Raw genomic sequence first — 15,710 nt, 5'->3', positions numbered from 1 at the left:
CTGCTATGTGATAGCTTAGTCTAGAGCTGTAAACAGATATTGCTGTTTTCCCAGGGAGAAAGCATTTGTCTCACAACATCACGGATGTATAAACCACTGTCTCACTCCAAGTCCCACCAAAGTATGTGGGATAAAATGTGCTATCACTTTTTCCCAGGACCTCATGGTGGGTGTCTGTACAGTTATTGTGGGTCATTCCCTAAAAAGCTGGTGAAGGTGTGTGCTCTGGCCAATCGCCCTCTTGCAGAGAAGCAGAAATGCAACTTGGAAGAGCTATGTGTGTAAAGGACTGTTTTGATCCAGGTCAAAACCCAGGCCAGTTAGGAGCAGTTCAAATTTAACCTCTTTTTACAGCCTTATGCAACTGGTCGTACAAACCCATTCCACTCCAACAGATGGTTCATGAGTATCCCTGTAGGGTAACACTGAATATTTGAGCTGTGTGAGACTTCTCTCTGCATGTGGCTAAGTACAAACAGTCAAAAAGCCTAAGGCTGAACCAATTCAATCTTCACAACTTAGTCTAAACTGCTCAGATTGAACTGATAAGCAACTGAGCAGACATTCACTTCTGATTTGAGAAATGCTGCCACAGGTTTGCAGTGATCCAAGCCAGAAGCTGGGGGGTGGACTTAGATCATGCTCTCTGCTTGGCTGGAGCAGACAGCTTGGGCATAAGGTAGCCCACCCACCCTGCAAAAGGGAGGTTTGCGGGGGAGGTGCAAAGCATCCTGGGATGCTGAGGGACTGTGAGTTAACTTGAATCTGGAGGGGATCTTGGACAGAAGTTCAATAAACTGATTTAACCTAACTCAGGTAAGTCTGATACTACATTCATCCAGGTTTATCTCCATTTTGAAAGCGGTTTATGTGCACTGAACTTCTGTTGTGTTAGAGATTTGAACCGGTTTCCAACCACTATTACTGGTTTGTGTGTAATTTATGTCCCTAGCCCATATATTAATGTGTGTGTGTGTGTGCGCACGTGCATGTGTGTATGCAAGTGCACACATATCTGTAAGGTGATAGATATAGGATGGAAAGTATTTAAACAGTTCACACACAGAGAGCTACAGAAATCAGTGCAAACCAGAGCTCCCTGTCATTGCAAAGAAGGAAAATGCACAATGAGCACATTAATATCCACACTCAAGCTCAATTGTACAATAGACTCATGCAAGGTGATTAACAGAAGGCCCCTGGAAGGTAGATGACGGCATGTAGGCTTCTTGGGATAAGTGCATTTTGGGGCGGTTCTTCAACAAGGACTGTAGGAACCTCCCATGGACCTCACCAAGTTTTGCATCACAGTTCTACACTTAGCAGTGCAATTTGCAGTGCCACAGGCTGTGCCAGAAGAGTAACAAGCAGAGATGATGCCCTGGGCAAACCTTGAAGAAGAGCAGGGGGGTGGGCACACGCAGGTTTCAAAAGCAGAGGGGAGGGGGCACACTTGTGACAGCAGGGGCAGGGGGTGAAGCGTGGCAATCTCACCCATGCCAGAAACTCCTCGATAACCCTCGGTTTAGCTGCTGTGGCACTCTTTGAGTGTCCCGGCTATTGCTCTTCAAGCAGCAGCTGCAGACAAGGACTGAGTTGAAGTTTCTGGCACTGGCAAGCTGATGGGAGTGGGGAGTGATTCTAGTACCCCTCCTAACTTGGTGCCTGGGTGGGTGCCCCTCTCCTTCACCCCTACTAGGCGGTGCAACTATTGCCACCCCTTTGCCTCCGTTACCAGCCTGTAAAATCTGCCCAAAGAGGCATGGAGAGGGGTGAGAGGAATCACAGCACACATACAAGATGCTGAAGGAGGTGGATCTTCAGCCACTGCATATTGGCACAGCTGCCCTTGACTGCAGGGGAGCATTGGGCTGGCATAGCTCCAGTCGGCTGTGCTGGAGCTTGGCCGGCTGACACCAGCTGAGGAGCTGCCCCAGAAGGGCTGGCGGCCAGTTTCATCCCCAGTCCAGTACTTCTCATTTTGTCTGCTCTCCACCCTCTACTTTACTACCACTCCTTTAATTTTTTTCCTTGCTTTAGCCTTGATGTTGTATGAAATCAATTTTACAAGGCTTTAAAAGACCGTTAAAAAGGTACAACATAATTGGTTTTTTCCCCTCTATAGAGGCAAGTAACTGGACAATACAATTTCTTGGTAATGATCATTACATTCTGGGAGTGCTAATTCCCTTCCCCCGCCTACACTTAATAGTGTAAGCTAATTGGTTTTCATTTATGTTTGGTAATAAAATCCAGTCTAAATACTTCTAATTAATGTCTACCTTACTTGTGATCTTTAAATTGACTTTCAGCAGCTCTTGCCCCAAGACAGAACCAGACCATCTGATGGATATAAGAGAGTGTGCATTTCTTGCCCTTGAAGTTTGACCTCAGTTTAATTGTGGGATCATATAAGACAGAGAGGGAAAAGAGCACTTAGGCTTCCTTCCTTCCCCCACCGCCCCCTCTAGCCATACCCATGAAAAATGGTTCCCAATGGTCCTTTCTGCAGTATCATTTTAGAGGGCAAATTTCCAGGGTAATCTCAATCCAGCTTCTAGGGTTGCATGCTGAATTTTTGTGCACTTGATTCTGTCCATGCTAAAAATCTGACTTCTTTCATTGGCAGAAGTAAAAGAAGGAAAAGAAAAACCTCCCAGTCCATGCATCAGCACAGAAGAGCATGAGTACACCTGTGCAGCTTGCAAATGATCAGCCAAGTGGCAGGAAATCCATAATATGCACAGAAAAATAATGACATGGAAATTACAGGCTGCCTTGATATATAGGTCAAAATGTCTCAAGTGATGAACTTCCCTCAATTCCCTTGGGAAATGTTCAAGTCTCTTAAAAGATCTCACTGCTCTGGAGCTTCCCTTGATATTCAATGCGAAGTTGCCATTGGTCTGCTTAATGCTAACAGTGCTTGGCGGTTGTGTATGTGGCTTTTTCTTATCCAAGGATCTCAGAGTCTAAGGCTATGTTGGCATGATAGATTTACCATCCCCAGAGGTGGTGTCCTCAAACATGCTGGGCTGCCTCCTAAACTGACAGCTGCACAGGTAGGCTAATTACCTCAAGGGCAGGCTAATTGGCAGCCACTTAGCAGTGATAATTAGTCCACCCCAAGTGGAGGCAGCTATACTGTTTCTTGTTCAGGACACAGCCTGCTCAGAGTGGTGCAGTTTGCAGCCACAGGGGATCTTCTGATTACTTTGTAGACACAGCCTTAGGGAGTGTGGGTATTATCCCCATTTCACAGATAGGGAAAACAAAGCACAGGGGAATCAAGGCCAAACCTGAGACTTGATGGACTGAAAGGAATGTGTCTAGAGCTGATATTTAGGCACTGGCCAGAGTTTCAGGGGTGCAACATTAGTAGCTATCATTGATTCAGAGGGAGATGGAAAAAAGTCAACATCTCTTACATGATTCAACTCCACAAAGCATTTTGGTGCTCAGACCAACTGTTTCACTGTTGTTGGTTATTTAATGTCAAGCTGCATCTTGGATGTACCCCGAATTACTGGCCACTTTTGAAGAATGTGGTCCTCACTTGATAAAGTATTGTCTTATGTCTCTGCTTAATTCTCTTTTGGTTTCTTTACTTTCCTTTTTAACTAAAATGCCACATTTTAGGGATACACATGAAGAAGGGATAAGGAACTTCAAGTCTCTACCATCATAGGTTCACATTCAAGTAGGTAAAATTGCATCTGAGAGCTGTAACTGTTCAATATTACATTATACAAGTGACCCCTTCCTGAACAGCACAGTCCTCAGCTGAAAACCAGATGTGCACAGATGAGTGAAAGCTGACCTGGTCCCTCACACTTACCTGTGACAGGTATTCACCGGGGGCCCATAATGGGCATGTCACTTTTACTTCCCGTTCTGTCCTATGGATAACGGGAGGCCTCAGCCTTCAAAATTTGCCATCTAACACTAAATCCACATCTCTCAGCCCTCCGCAAATCTCTCCTTAATCCTCTCCGTGTGTCTTTTCTAAGAAATAACACTTAAAAAGTTGGCTGGGCCAAATGCTCCCTTGTCAGGGTAAATATTCGGTGTCTGTTTCCAATGGATTGTGATGGGCAGATGTGCTTCACATTACACAAAAGCAGTTTGCCAGCTTTTCAAATTACCGTCAGCTTATCCAGGACATCAGGTTTTAAATGATCATTGCATAAACCTAAAGTGTGGTCCTAGTCAGATTTTTAACAAGACACCTGGACACCTTCTGTCTACTCCATGTGTGTGTTTTTGAGACAGATGCCTTTTCTTTTTTTTTAAACAGATGATTTAGTTTGCTACCCCGTTTGAATACACTGTTCACACAGAAAGGAGTGAGACAAGGCCCCCTTTTTGCTTTGCACATCACTGATTAAATTGTCAGCTAATCTCCACTTGACAGGACTTTATTTCTTGCATGGATAGGAAGGGCAAGACGCTGGATTATTTGATTCTAGAGTGTCATTTGACTTAGAAACAGAGCACAATAGGAGCACTTGATTTGATTTTTTGAGTTCTTTCCCATTTGGACAAATAAGTTCTCCATGTTTTGAAAGAGCAATTACAGAGCAGTCTAGATCTCAGATCTTTTCAAACATCTTCTGACTTTGTGATAACCTTAAATATGCTTTTATTTGTGCATGTGTTGACTCTCAGGTCTTTACGATTAGGGACTTAGCCAAATTGTGGCAAAACAAAGGGATTTTTGCAGGCCGATTGTGGTGCACAGAGCCAATTTTGTGGTCTTTTCACAATGAGCCCCGCTCCCCGCCTGCCCAATAATTGGATGAGAGGCCAGTCTCTCATCTTCAGACTGCAGCATTGCTGCCGCATTCATCTGGCTTCTTAAAAAATAGTACTGAAACCCTTTTGCTTTTCTGCCTGGTACCTTCACCAAGTCCATGTCAGTAGCTCAGGCTCTCAGTAGCACTTTCTCAAACCATGTGCTCTATGGCTTCAGGGATTGCTATGCTTTCTTTATATTCTGGTAAGCTTTTAGTTTTTGGGGGACAATTGTGATGGTCAGAACCAGAGGGATTAATAAGCAATAAACATGTGCTTCTTAGAGGCATTTGGTATTTTGCCTAAACAGGTAATCCTAGTTAATATAAAGCTTGTAAGTTTGTAAACCCAAAATTTAACTTATCTGTCATAAGTTTAACCAAAATGATAAAATTAACTGTTCGTGGAACTGACTGGGCCCCATAGGCAAAGCTGTAGCTGCAAGATTAGCTGACCTAATGGTTTCTGCTCAGGGTTCAGCTTTAACAATAAAAAACTGGATCCAACTGCCTGGCACACCCAACACATTCTATGAAAGTACATACCAAGAAAGCATATTAAAAAAAAAAACCTAAAAGGGGTTGGGGCTTAGGTGGAGCAATGTCAATTTCAAACCTAAAGGTGCTGCATTGTAATTTGCTTATTGGATAAACCCAAGTCTAGGTAGTAACCTTTTATGATAATTTTTACCACCTTTCAATCCCGTAGGGTAACAGCTATAGGGCAAGATTATGAGTGGCTCTAAAGCCAATAGATTAGCATAAGACTAGGTATAAAAAGCGTGTGCATCAGGTGACCAGCAGAAAGGAGGGAACAGAACGGTCATTTCTGTTTCACACCCGGACCCCGGAGTCCCGGTGTGAGTGAGGATCAGATCCTGATCAAGGGACCTTCCCCTGTAATCCCTTTGACAGCGTTGACTGGGGACACCTGCCTTCACTGGAATCACTTGACTTGTACCTGGCATTGAGGGACTATCAATAAGTTGCCAACCCATATCTGTCTATCTGTTGTTTTGAACAGCCCAGTGGTTAATATCCTCACAGTGCCCAGTTGTCCTGTGACAGAATTGATCTATCTATCTGTTGTTATTAGTTACAATTAGGTCTTTAATACTGCACTATCTGCTTATCACATTTATCTTTCTGTTAATTGTTGTGTGTGTGCAAGTTATAATAAATTTGCCTTTACTCCACTCCCAACTTTGCCTCCTTGATCTGAAACTGAACCTAACAACCCAGTTGGCCTGCGATAGAAATGATATGCTCACAGTGCCCAGCTGGGCTGTGACAACAATTCTGCCCAAAAGCATGGGAAATGCCATTTTTCACAGTGATCACAGAACCTGCTGTTTTTCATGATTTAAGTAGGTTCCTATTTATGACTTTATGCACTGAATCCAACTCCCTCGGATCTGACCAGCCCAGGATACCAGAGGAAATCCAAATCCAAATTTTATGGCTTCTTTTCATTCAATCCCCTTGGTACCAGTATTGAAGTCAGAGGGCAAGAGCTTCTGCCCATCACTGAGTATTGCGGTCAGAGGCCGGCTCTATATTGACAGCTCAGAGAATGCACCTGAGGGAATTGTTAATTTGCTGCATGCTTAAACAAAATGGATTTTTCTCAGCTTCAGCATCATTTGCATAGTAAACCTGTTGGGTTTTGTAATACATGTAAAGAAGTTGCAAAAGTTCACTCCTCCTGGAGTTGGAGGAAAAGAAGTGTCATAGGCCAAAAACTATTTGTGGTGTACTCATACTGGTTATGTTAGGATTTTTTTTTAAACATTTTTGGTACTAGCAAAAGCCTTCCTGTAAGCACCACTATACCAGAAGAAAAAAAAACAAAGCAGTTTCACCAGTATAGCCTGTTCCATTCATGGACCTGGCATAAATCATAGGGGCTAAACCACTTCTGTGCCACTATAAGATGCACATTCACTGGGTGGGATGGAGCTACCCAGGTAAATATTTTCTAATGAGGACAAGACCACAGAGCCATAACTTTTTTTTTCTTTATATTAAGGCAAGAAGAGGGCATTATGATCAGGTGCTCTCACCCCTGTATAGCTTAAAACAGCCAGGGAATGAAGCTGGCAAGAGCTGATTAATCAGGGATCGTACAACACTGATGTCAACACGTGGCTTTATGTGGTATTTTGTCCCCATCATCTCCTCTCTGCTGACTGGCCCTCGCCTACGTTCTCTCAGACGGTGTCTCATTCCTTGTGCCCTCCAAGCTCACTTCCTCTCTTCCTTCCTGCTTTGTCTCCCCCCCAACAACTCTTCCTTCCCTTTCTGCTCTGTTTAATCCTTCCTAACAAAGACTTAAATTGGTAGCCTTTGCACAGAGCTTGCAAACCACCCTCTGCTCACTCTGAGTGGGAGCCCTTCCCTTTTCCATACCATACATCAATCTTGTCACTATGGACCGCCAGCTCTTTGGGATGCATGCTTTTCCTCTGTTTTTCAGTGCCTGGAGTGATAGGATTCTTTTCCAGATTGGCTCATAGGCCAGGCCATAAATTTCACCCACTTGTCCCTGTATGTAACCCAAGGACATATATACTTCTGGAACAGGACTATCATGGCACATAACTGGTAGTTACCACTCTGGGGCAGCTGTGCCAACTTTTGGTTTGGTTTTGATGGATATAAGTTTGCAGCTCCACTTTAATTTAGTATTTTTGACTTTGATGAACCTCCAAACTTCAGGCTAAAGTGGGATGAGACTGCTTGTGGAGGGTTGAAACTGCAAGACACAATGAAGTTTTCCAGGGCTGCCAATCTATATCCTTGGCAGAGTTTGCTTGGCATTCAGACCAATTTTTTCACGGAAGAAAAATTAACAATGCTGGGGTTTTCTGACCCCAGCAGTCTTTCTTGCCTAGAGCAGGAGGCTGGATCTGACAAGGTCCTTTCCAGCCCTAAACTTCTGTGAATCTGTGATTCACAAGCTCAACTCAAGTTAACAATATTACTCAGCTCTTTATAGGTGATGGCTTCTCCCAGTGCTCCAAAAAAAGTATTATTGCCATTGATATTTGGTGGAGCTGAGGCATGTTGGGTAATAGGGCTATGCAAAGCTTCAGTCCCCGATTATATTCAGTGGAGACTCGGCCCGATTTGGTGGCCAAATCTCCAAATTCAAATTGAATCAGAGGACCCTTTAATCTCTCCAAATCGAATCGGAACCCTCCAAATTGATTTGGAGAGATTTGGAAAGATTCAGCGATTCGGACATAGACACAGCTTTAAATGTAGCTCGTGAATGCTGGGGTGCATGGAGCGTCCCACAGGAGCATGGGGGGCTCCCCAGCGTGCTCGGCAGCAGACCTAGAAATGGACCAGAAGCACTTCCAGTCCACTTCCAGGTCCACTGGGGAGTGGGCTGGGGGGCCCCCTATGCCACCCCAGCATGGCAACTGATGCCTTCTCAGTCTGGGGGGGTCCCCCTGTGCCACCCTGGCTTGGCAACTGGTGCCTCCTGGGTCTGGGAGGGCACCCAGGGTCCCCCTGCGGCCGACTGCTGAGCCAGGGGGATGGGGGGGGGCAGCATGCTCCCCAATTAACCCAGAAGTGGACCGTAAGTACTTCTAGAAAAAACATTTAAAACTGTGTCTATGTCCAAATCTCTGGTTCTCTGAATCAGCATCGAATCTTCAGATTCAGCCGAATTAAATCAGGGACAATGATCCGAATCAACGAATCGAATCACTGTTCCTGATTCAGGCCGAATTTGAATCTGAATCAAATAGGGCCTGTTTCATGCACTCCTATTGGATAATGTCTTCCAGCCCACAGATAGAGTTGGCAACAGAGAAGGAATTACAACTCATAAATTCTCTTTTCTTAGACTCCTTGTGGGCCCAGGTCTGAACCACTCACACGTTAGTGGAGGAAACCCTTTTTTCCCTAAATTTACAAAACACACTAAACCATTTGCTTATACTTTGTAGAAACATGATGCCCTTTGGTTGGGATCACTCAGGACTGGTTGTTTCATGTACCCAGGTACATTCTACTCCATATCATCAAAAGAAAGTAAAAAAGTACCATGTGCTGTGATTTAAGGATACCTCCAGCCTGTTAAAAAAACAGATGAGTCCATTAAAACAGAAGGGGATAGCAGCATTCATGACTCTAATTCTGGAGCTCTTGATAAAAAACCGATAAGCTCTACTTCAAAAGCCATGGGGGCGGGTGTGAGAGTGTAGCAATGAGCACAGTTATGGATAATGTGAGTACTGTACTCGGAGGCATCATTTACAACCTGCTCTGATGTTTTGCCCAGATTGGTTCATGCACTTAATAAAATATCACACATCTGCCTCCAAATACAAGGTAAAGAAAAAGGGAAACACAAAAGGGAAGAAAAGCTTGTGAATTATTCAGAGAGGACAGTTTGACTCCCAGCTGGTACAGACGAGAGGGTGGATGCCACTTCAGCAGTCACACCTTGCCAAACAGAGCGCCACTTCTATAATGCCCTACATTAAGCCGCCTCCTCTGTTCACATGGCACTACACCTGCCAGCATGTAGCAAATACTAATTATTTCTACTGCTTTCGTGCATAGTCAGGGGTCAGGGCTCCATTCTACCTGCAATACAAAAAATGGCTCCTGCCCAGGAAATTTAAATTGCTCAAAATCTAAAGCGATGCCTTGTGATGGGAGCAAATGAGTGCTTCACAACCTCATTTCCCCAAGTGGAGAAGCAGTGCAGAAAGCATCTCACGTTTGGACCCATAAAGGGACTTAAATATAACTACAAGGGGACAGCTGTGGGGTTGAAGGATGGAACATCCAAGTTGTAGGCATTTGGCCCATCAAATGGACTCCAAATCCTTGAGTCAGACATCTGGGCTAGATTCTCTTTCACTTCGTGCACCCAAACGGCACTTACCCAGCTATACAGCTGCCATTTGGGGGATTTTCACAGTTTGGGGAGTTTCTTCTGGTGGAATGGAATGACCCTGGATGCTCATACACACCTGCCAGAAAGAAAATGTTGTAGTGGAGGAACCTCCTATGTTTCAGCCCAATAGCTTAACATTTAAGACACTTACCCATGGTGCAGGAGACCCAGCTTCTAGACACCCCTCTTCTAGAGTGGTTGGAAACTACATTTGCTACCCAGCACATGGGTCAGTCATTATCCAGTTCCCCTCTCTTTGAGCTGAGTAAGGGAGGGTAAAAGGAAATAAGATCCTTTTGGTGCATAAAGTAAAATAGCATCTAGCCCTCTAGACTCTCGTTACAATGAGTGGGACAGTCTACGTATTTCTGAGTGAGATTCACAACAGCCTATGTACTGAGAAGGGCTCTGCCTAACCTGGCCGGTTAGAAATGCTGATGACCCCTCTTTATGCATCTGGTGTCTAATCCCCCCTGCAGTTCGCAGCCATGTAAAAACTCCTGGTTTAGGCTCCTTGGTGAGGTGGTGGAAGGAGGCACCTTCCTTTCACACATCCCAGAGATCAGAGCCCTTGCACAAGCTGTAGGAGACTGAGGTATAGTTTCCTCCTTTGCCCAGGAGGCTTCTTCCAGCCTCCTGAAGACTGGCCTGACCACCGGGCCACACAGTCATACTCGGTCTCCTCTCTGTAGCCCAAGGAAACTTTAAAGTTTTGATCCAAAATAGAAAAGCATCATGGAGTAGTGGATGACCGTACAGTTAGGGGACAGGCTGATCTAGTTAGGGATGGTTCTGCTTTGAATAAGGGTTTGGATGAGATGACCTCCTGACGTTTCTTCCAACCCTCATTTTCTATCATTTCATCTTGGAGTTTTTTAAGACCTGGGTAGACAAAGCCCTGGCTGAGATGATGTAGCTGGGGCTGGTCCTGCTCGGAGCAGGGGGTTGGACTAGATGTGACCTCCTGAGGTCCCTTCCCATCCTGATTTTTTAGGATGTTATGACTCTTCTGAAAGGTGAAAACCAGTTGTTCGAGTCTCCTCAAGGTGAGGAGTGATTGAAACCCAGATTTCATATTCTCAGTGAAGGTTTTAGTGCTCAGCTAGTATTTAAAGAAGCAGGGTTACAACCCCAGGTGGCTGGTGAGTCTTTAAAAAAAAGAAAGTAGCCTCTGCCATCACGTTTTGGGTGAATCCTGAATTTGTGGGCATGAATATGCTTACAGGACCGAGTGCCCCCGGGTGAGATTCCCACATATGCTGGGGGAGAAGTTTCCAAATGAGCAGCATTTACAGGCTGTGCCAGATTTTGTGAGAACTCAGAGCTGAACAAGGGCCCTGATTTAGCCGACGGCGTGTTGATTTTGCTAAGGCTTGCTGGTTAGAGAAACGTGTTGGGTGGGATTACAAGAATATACAGTGACTTGTAAAATCTCAAATCTCTCCTCCAACACTTCTATGCACACTTCAAGCTGTGCTGGGTGGTGAATACAGAAGTGTCTCTGTGAGAGAGAAACCGAGCCACAAACCTGGAACTCGGTCTACCCCAGAGCAGGTATTAGCACCTGGATGTGGGTTGGGGCAAGGACAACATTGCTGTGATTCATTATGTAAATAATCGCAGACAGCGGCAAAATCAACAGGTAAAGGGAAAATGGCATAGGAGACAGCTCTATCTGGCTCCTTTTCTCTCTGCATACCTTACTTAACTAAATCCAAGGCAGGTTGGCTTCAAGGTCACTACATCTTGCTTCTTAATCGAGACTTGGCTGCTTTCTAGGAAAGTGCACTCGGGTGCCAAGAGCCGCATAGCGTTATTGCTGTTTGCTGAAAACATGCCTGTTGCTCCCATGTGATAATTGATATTCAAGCTGCACATGACACAATTTGACATTAATTTCAGTTATTTGTGCACGAGGCTCACCCCATACAACAAGAGCCGACAGTGAAAGAAGAGGCCTGGAAATGGAAATGCGCAGCGCCATTAGATGCAAGGCTGGATTTGTAAATCACTTCAATGGTAATAAAACTGAGGATGGGAATAAAAGTGGCAAAGCTCAGCTTTCTACATGCTAAATAATTCAACAAGGGAATAAAAAAAAACAACCCGCAAGTTGAGAGCGAGAGCTGAGACTATGAAAACAATAGCGCCAGGAGTCACCGGCTTTGACTAAATGTAATTTCAGTTCGATTAACGCAGAACATCAAGATTGTGCGTGGCTTTAGTCTGGGATGAAGCATGTCATTTGGGTCCAGGGCTCTGACATTCACAGCAGCTCTTGAGTCAGAGACCAGGAGTCCCCAGAATAGTACTAGAGGGCTCTTTATTATAGCAGGCAAAAGCATTACAAGATCCCTGGAAGCTGAAGCTAGAGACATTCAAAGTGGAAATAAGATACAGACATTTTTAAAATAGAGGGCAAAGCTAACAGATTCCCCAGGGCAACAGTAGATTCTCAGTCACTGGGATCTTTCAAGTGAGAGGAGATTTTTTTTCCCTAAAAGGCACACTTCGGTCCAGCTAGTGAAAGAACTGAAAGGTGAAGTTCAGTGGGTTATTTCCAGGAAGATGAAATGTTCCTCATATTCCCTTCCAGCCTGAAAACCACCATCTTAGGTAGGTATAAATGTATCCCTGCTCCAAAATGAACCCAGGGAGGAAGATGACCTAGTCACGGGATGGGTCATGATATGAAGAGGAGAGAGGAAGCAACCGTGACCGGATTAAATTATGGCAACACGGGGAGTTGCATCACCACTTGTATGCATTTCCTCACCCTCTATGGCTACATGTGTATCATTGCTGGTGGTGGGGAGGTTGATTTTGTTTTAGGGGAGGGGGGTTGTTTTTTCTGGCTTTTGGGGATCTAGAAAAATTGCTGCCATCTCAGGCTCTATGGGTTTGCTGTCACGAAGTCCATGCAGCATGTAGTCTTCTGGGAGCTGCCATAGTTTAAGCAGCACATGAAACAATCATTATAATTTGCATTACAATGGGAGACTGCAGCTGCAGGCAGTATTGGACGCCCGTTGTGCAGAGGTGGTTTGGCTGGACATCTCAGCAGCCTCAACCGAGATCAGAGTCCCAACAGAGGGAGAGACCAACACTACCCAGATGTGTCTAGGTGCTTCACTAAAAACAGTATCATTAGCCTCCTATTGCACAGGGGCAATGAGGCACAGAGGAAGGAGGTGACTAGCCCATGACTACACAAGGAATTTGTGTCAGAGAGAGGAACTTGGTAGGATCTGCTGCAACTTCACACCATGCTCTCGCAGCTGGACCTTCTTTCCCATCTGCTAATAGTTGTCAGGGGATTGCTGGGCCATAGGCAGCTGGGGCTTCACAGCAGACAGTCAAACCAGGAAGTCAGGTGCTAAAGTGCAGGTGCCAGACTGGCATCACAAACTGGGAATTAAGGATTAGGAGTGAAGAATTAGGAACAAGGAACTAGGAGCTGGCAATATAGAGATGGGGATCTGGACTGGATGATGGCTAGGTAGAGATGCGATACCCAGGGAGGCTCCTGAGCACTGAAAAAGCTCCTGTTTCTACGCAACAGGCAACTGGGTCAAACTGGAAGTAGTTAGGTCATTGGCAGTTGGGCCCACCCAAATAGCCAGGGCCAGCCAGGGCTAAGTACCCTGCCTGCTTCCCTAACTTCTGACAGTAACAATGCTTGGAAATTAAGATCCTGCTGGAGAGCCCTGGGAAGGGTGGAGTTTCAGATACTCCCTCATTCAAGCATTACATTGCAGTTTGTGTTATTAGAATTGAAGGGGTTATATAATCATAGAAGATGACGGTGTGAAGGGACCTCAGGAGGTCACATCTAGTCCAATTCCCTGCTCCAAGGACCAGCCCCAAACACATCATCCCAGCCAAGGATTTGTCTACCTGGGTCCCAAAAACCCTCAAGGATGGAGATTGCATCACCAGTCTGGGTAGCCTGTTCCAAGGCTTTATAACCCTCCTCATGTGAAAGTTTTTTCTAATATCCACCTTAAACTTTCACTGCTGCAACTTGAGCCCATTGCTCCTTGTCCTGTTATCTGCCCCCAGTGAGACCAGCCCAGCTCCATCCTCTGTGCAGCCCCCCTGCAGGGAGGTGAAGGCTGCTGTTCAATCCCCCTCGGTCTTCTCTTCTCCAGACTAAATCAGCCCAGTTCTCTCAGCCTCTCCTCACCAGTCATCTCTCCCAGCCCCACAACCATTTTCGTTGCCCTTCACTAGACTCTCTCCAATGTGTCCACATGAAGTAGGGGGGCCCAAAACTGGACAATACTCCAGATGTGGCCTCCCCAGTGCCGAATACAGGGGAGGAATTCCTGGAAACTCTCCCATAACACAGCCCAACAAGGGCACGCTATTGGCTGGAAAACCATATTTCCATCTGAAACAATATGTAGCTGCACATTGAATCATAGGATCATAGACATTTAGGGCATGAAGGGACCTCAGGACACCTAGTCCAACCGCCTGCTCAAAGCAGGACCATCCCCAATTAGATCATCCTACCCAAGGCTTGGTCTAGCTGGGTTTTAAAAGGATGGAGTTTGCACCACCTCTATGAGTAAGATGTTCCAGTGTTTTACTACACTCCTAGTGAGAACAATTCATATCTATGATCCCTACACTTAAGAGAGGCTTGGGTGAAAGCTATGGCTTGTGCTTGTATTCTGCATCACTCTACTTAGTACTTTGCATAGCGTCCGAAAACTATTGTTCCCTTGTGGATAGATTTGGCCACGTGGGTCAGTCAATCACATTCCTGGCATGGGGGTCAAATAACTTTTCTCATGTGCTCGCACACAACCACTAGGCTCAGCACTTGGTCAGATGCTGACTTAATGTTTAAGCACAGAGGGTGCCTTAAACCTCAGGGTTTGCATTCCTAGAGCCTGGCTAATGGCCTTATCTCTCCTCAGTGTGGGATATTCTCTGTTGGTGAGGACAGCGGGATGTTACTCCTATTGACTTTGCATTTCTCTCTTTGCACTCCGTGTTGCTACTGGTTTGCAACTGAAGGGCATTTAACAAAAATCACATCACCTGCACATAGCATTGGAAGTATTCATTTTCAGACTACTTACAGAGGCTGGGCTACCCGTGTTATACCGCTATTGGAGGGAGGCTCAGAAGCACTACATTTCTAGTTCTTTTTTTACCTGTCAGTAACTTGTATCTACTGACCAAAAGCTATTATTCACTGTTTATTTCTTTTAATAGCCCTTTCTCCAGCCATGAAAAGGAGATTCTCTGGCCAGTTGGACCCTGTTCCTTTAAGGAATTAGCTGTCTGCTTTTGTGCAGAACAAGCCAGGCATTTTAAAGAAGAAAGCAGGTTCTTTAGAGCTTCAATAAAACATCAACTTTTTTTTTTCCAGTGTCTCATGGCGTCATGCATCTGCCATACGGTGTACCCAGCATATTACGTTCTGAGCTGTTTTCCTACAAAATCAAGTAGACTTCAGAATAGTGCGTGTTATAGCTATCTGACTGATAGAATCGGACTGCCTGAAGTCATTTATCATCTGACACCTGTGCACATACACACACACACACATACCATACACACACCTAATACACACCATCCAAGCCAGTTAAAATATGTAAACTTCAGCAGCACTAAATTAAGGTTTTCAGCTCAGCCAAGGTCAACAGCACCACAGAAATATGTTAGATTTTTTGGATACAGAACATACATAGGGTTACTACTCACACTGAAGAGCACTGGCTCCATGAGCGGTGGAAATCAATGGGACTATTTGTGGAAGAAATTTGCTACCCATTGTGTATAAAGAAGTTGAAGAGAGTTGAATTCAGGTTTTCTCTAAATAACTGGCTTTCAGGTAATATTGGCTTAGGTCTACTTAATACAAAGAGATATTGGCATTTCTTATGCCAATATTACTAGCCCTCAGACCTCATTTGAGAATACCTTCAAATGACCTTGGACAAAACAGACAGAGTGCAGGACCTCCATCTAACCCAGGA

Source organism: Crocodylus porosus, unplaced genomic scaffold (genome assembly GCF_001723895.1).
Source record: "Crocodylus porosus isolate Cpor-Errol unplaced genomic scaffold, CroPor_comp1, whole genome shotgun sequence".
In the NCBI taxonomy this organism is placed as follows: Eukaryota; Metazoa; Chordata; order Crocodylia; family Crocodylidae; genus Crocodylus; species Crocodylus porosus.
Note: the sequence above shows the minus strand (reverse complement) of the source record.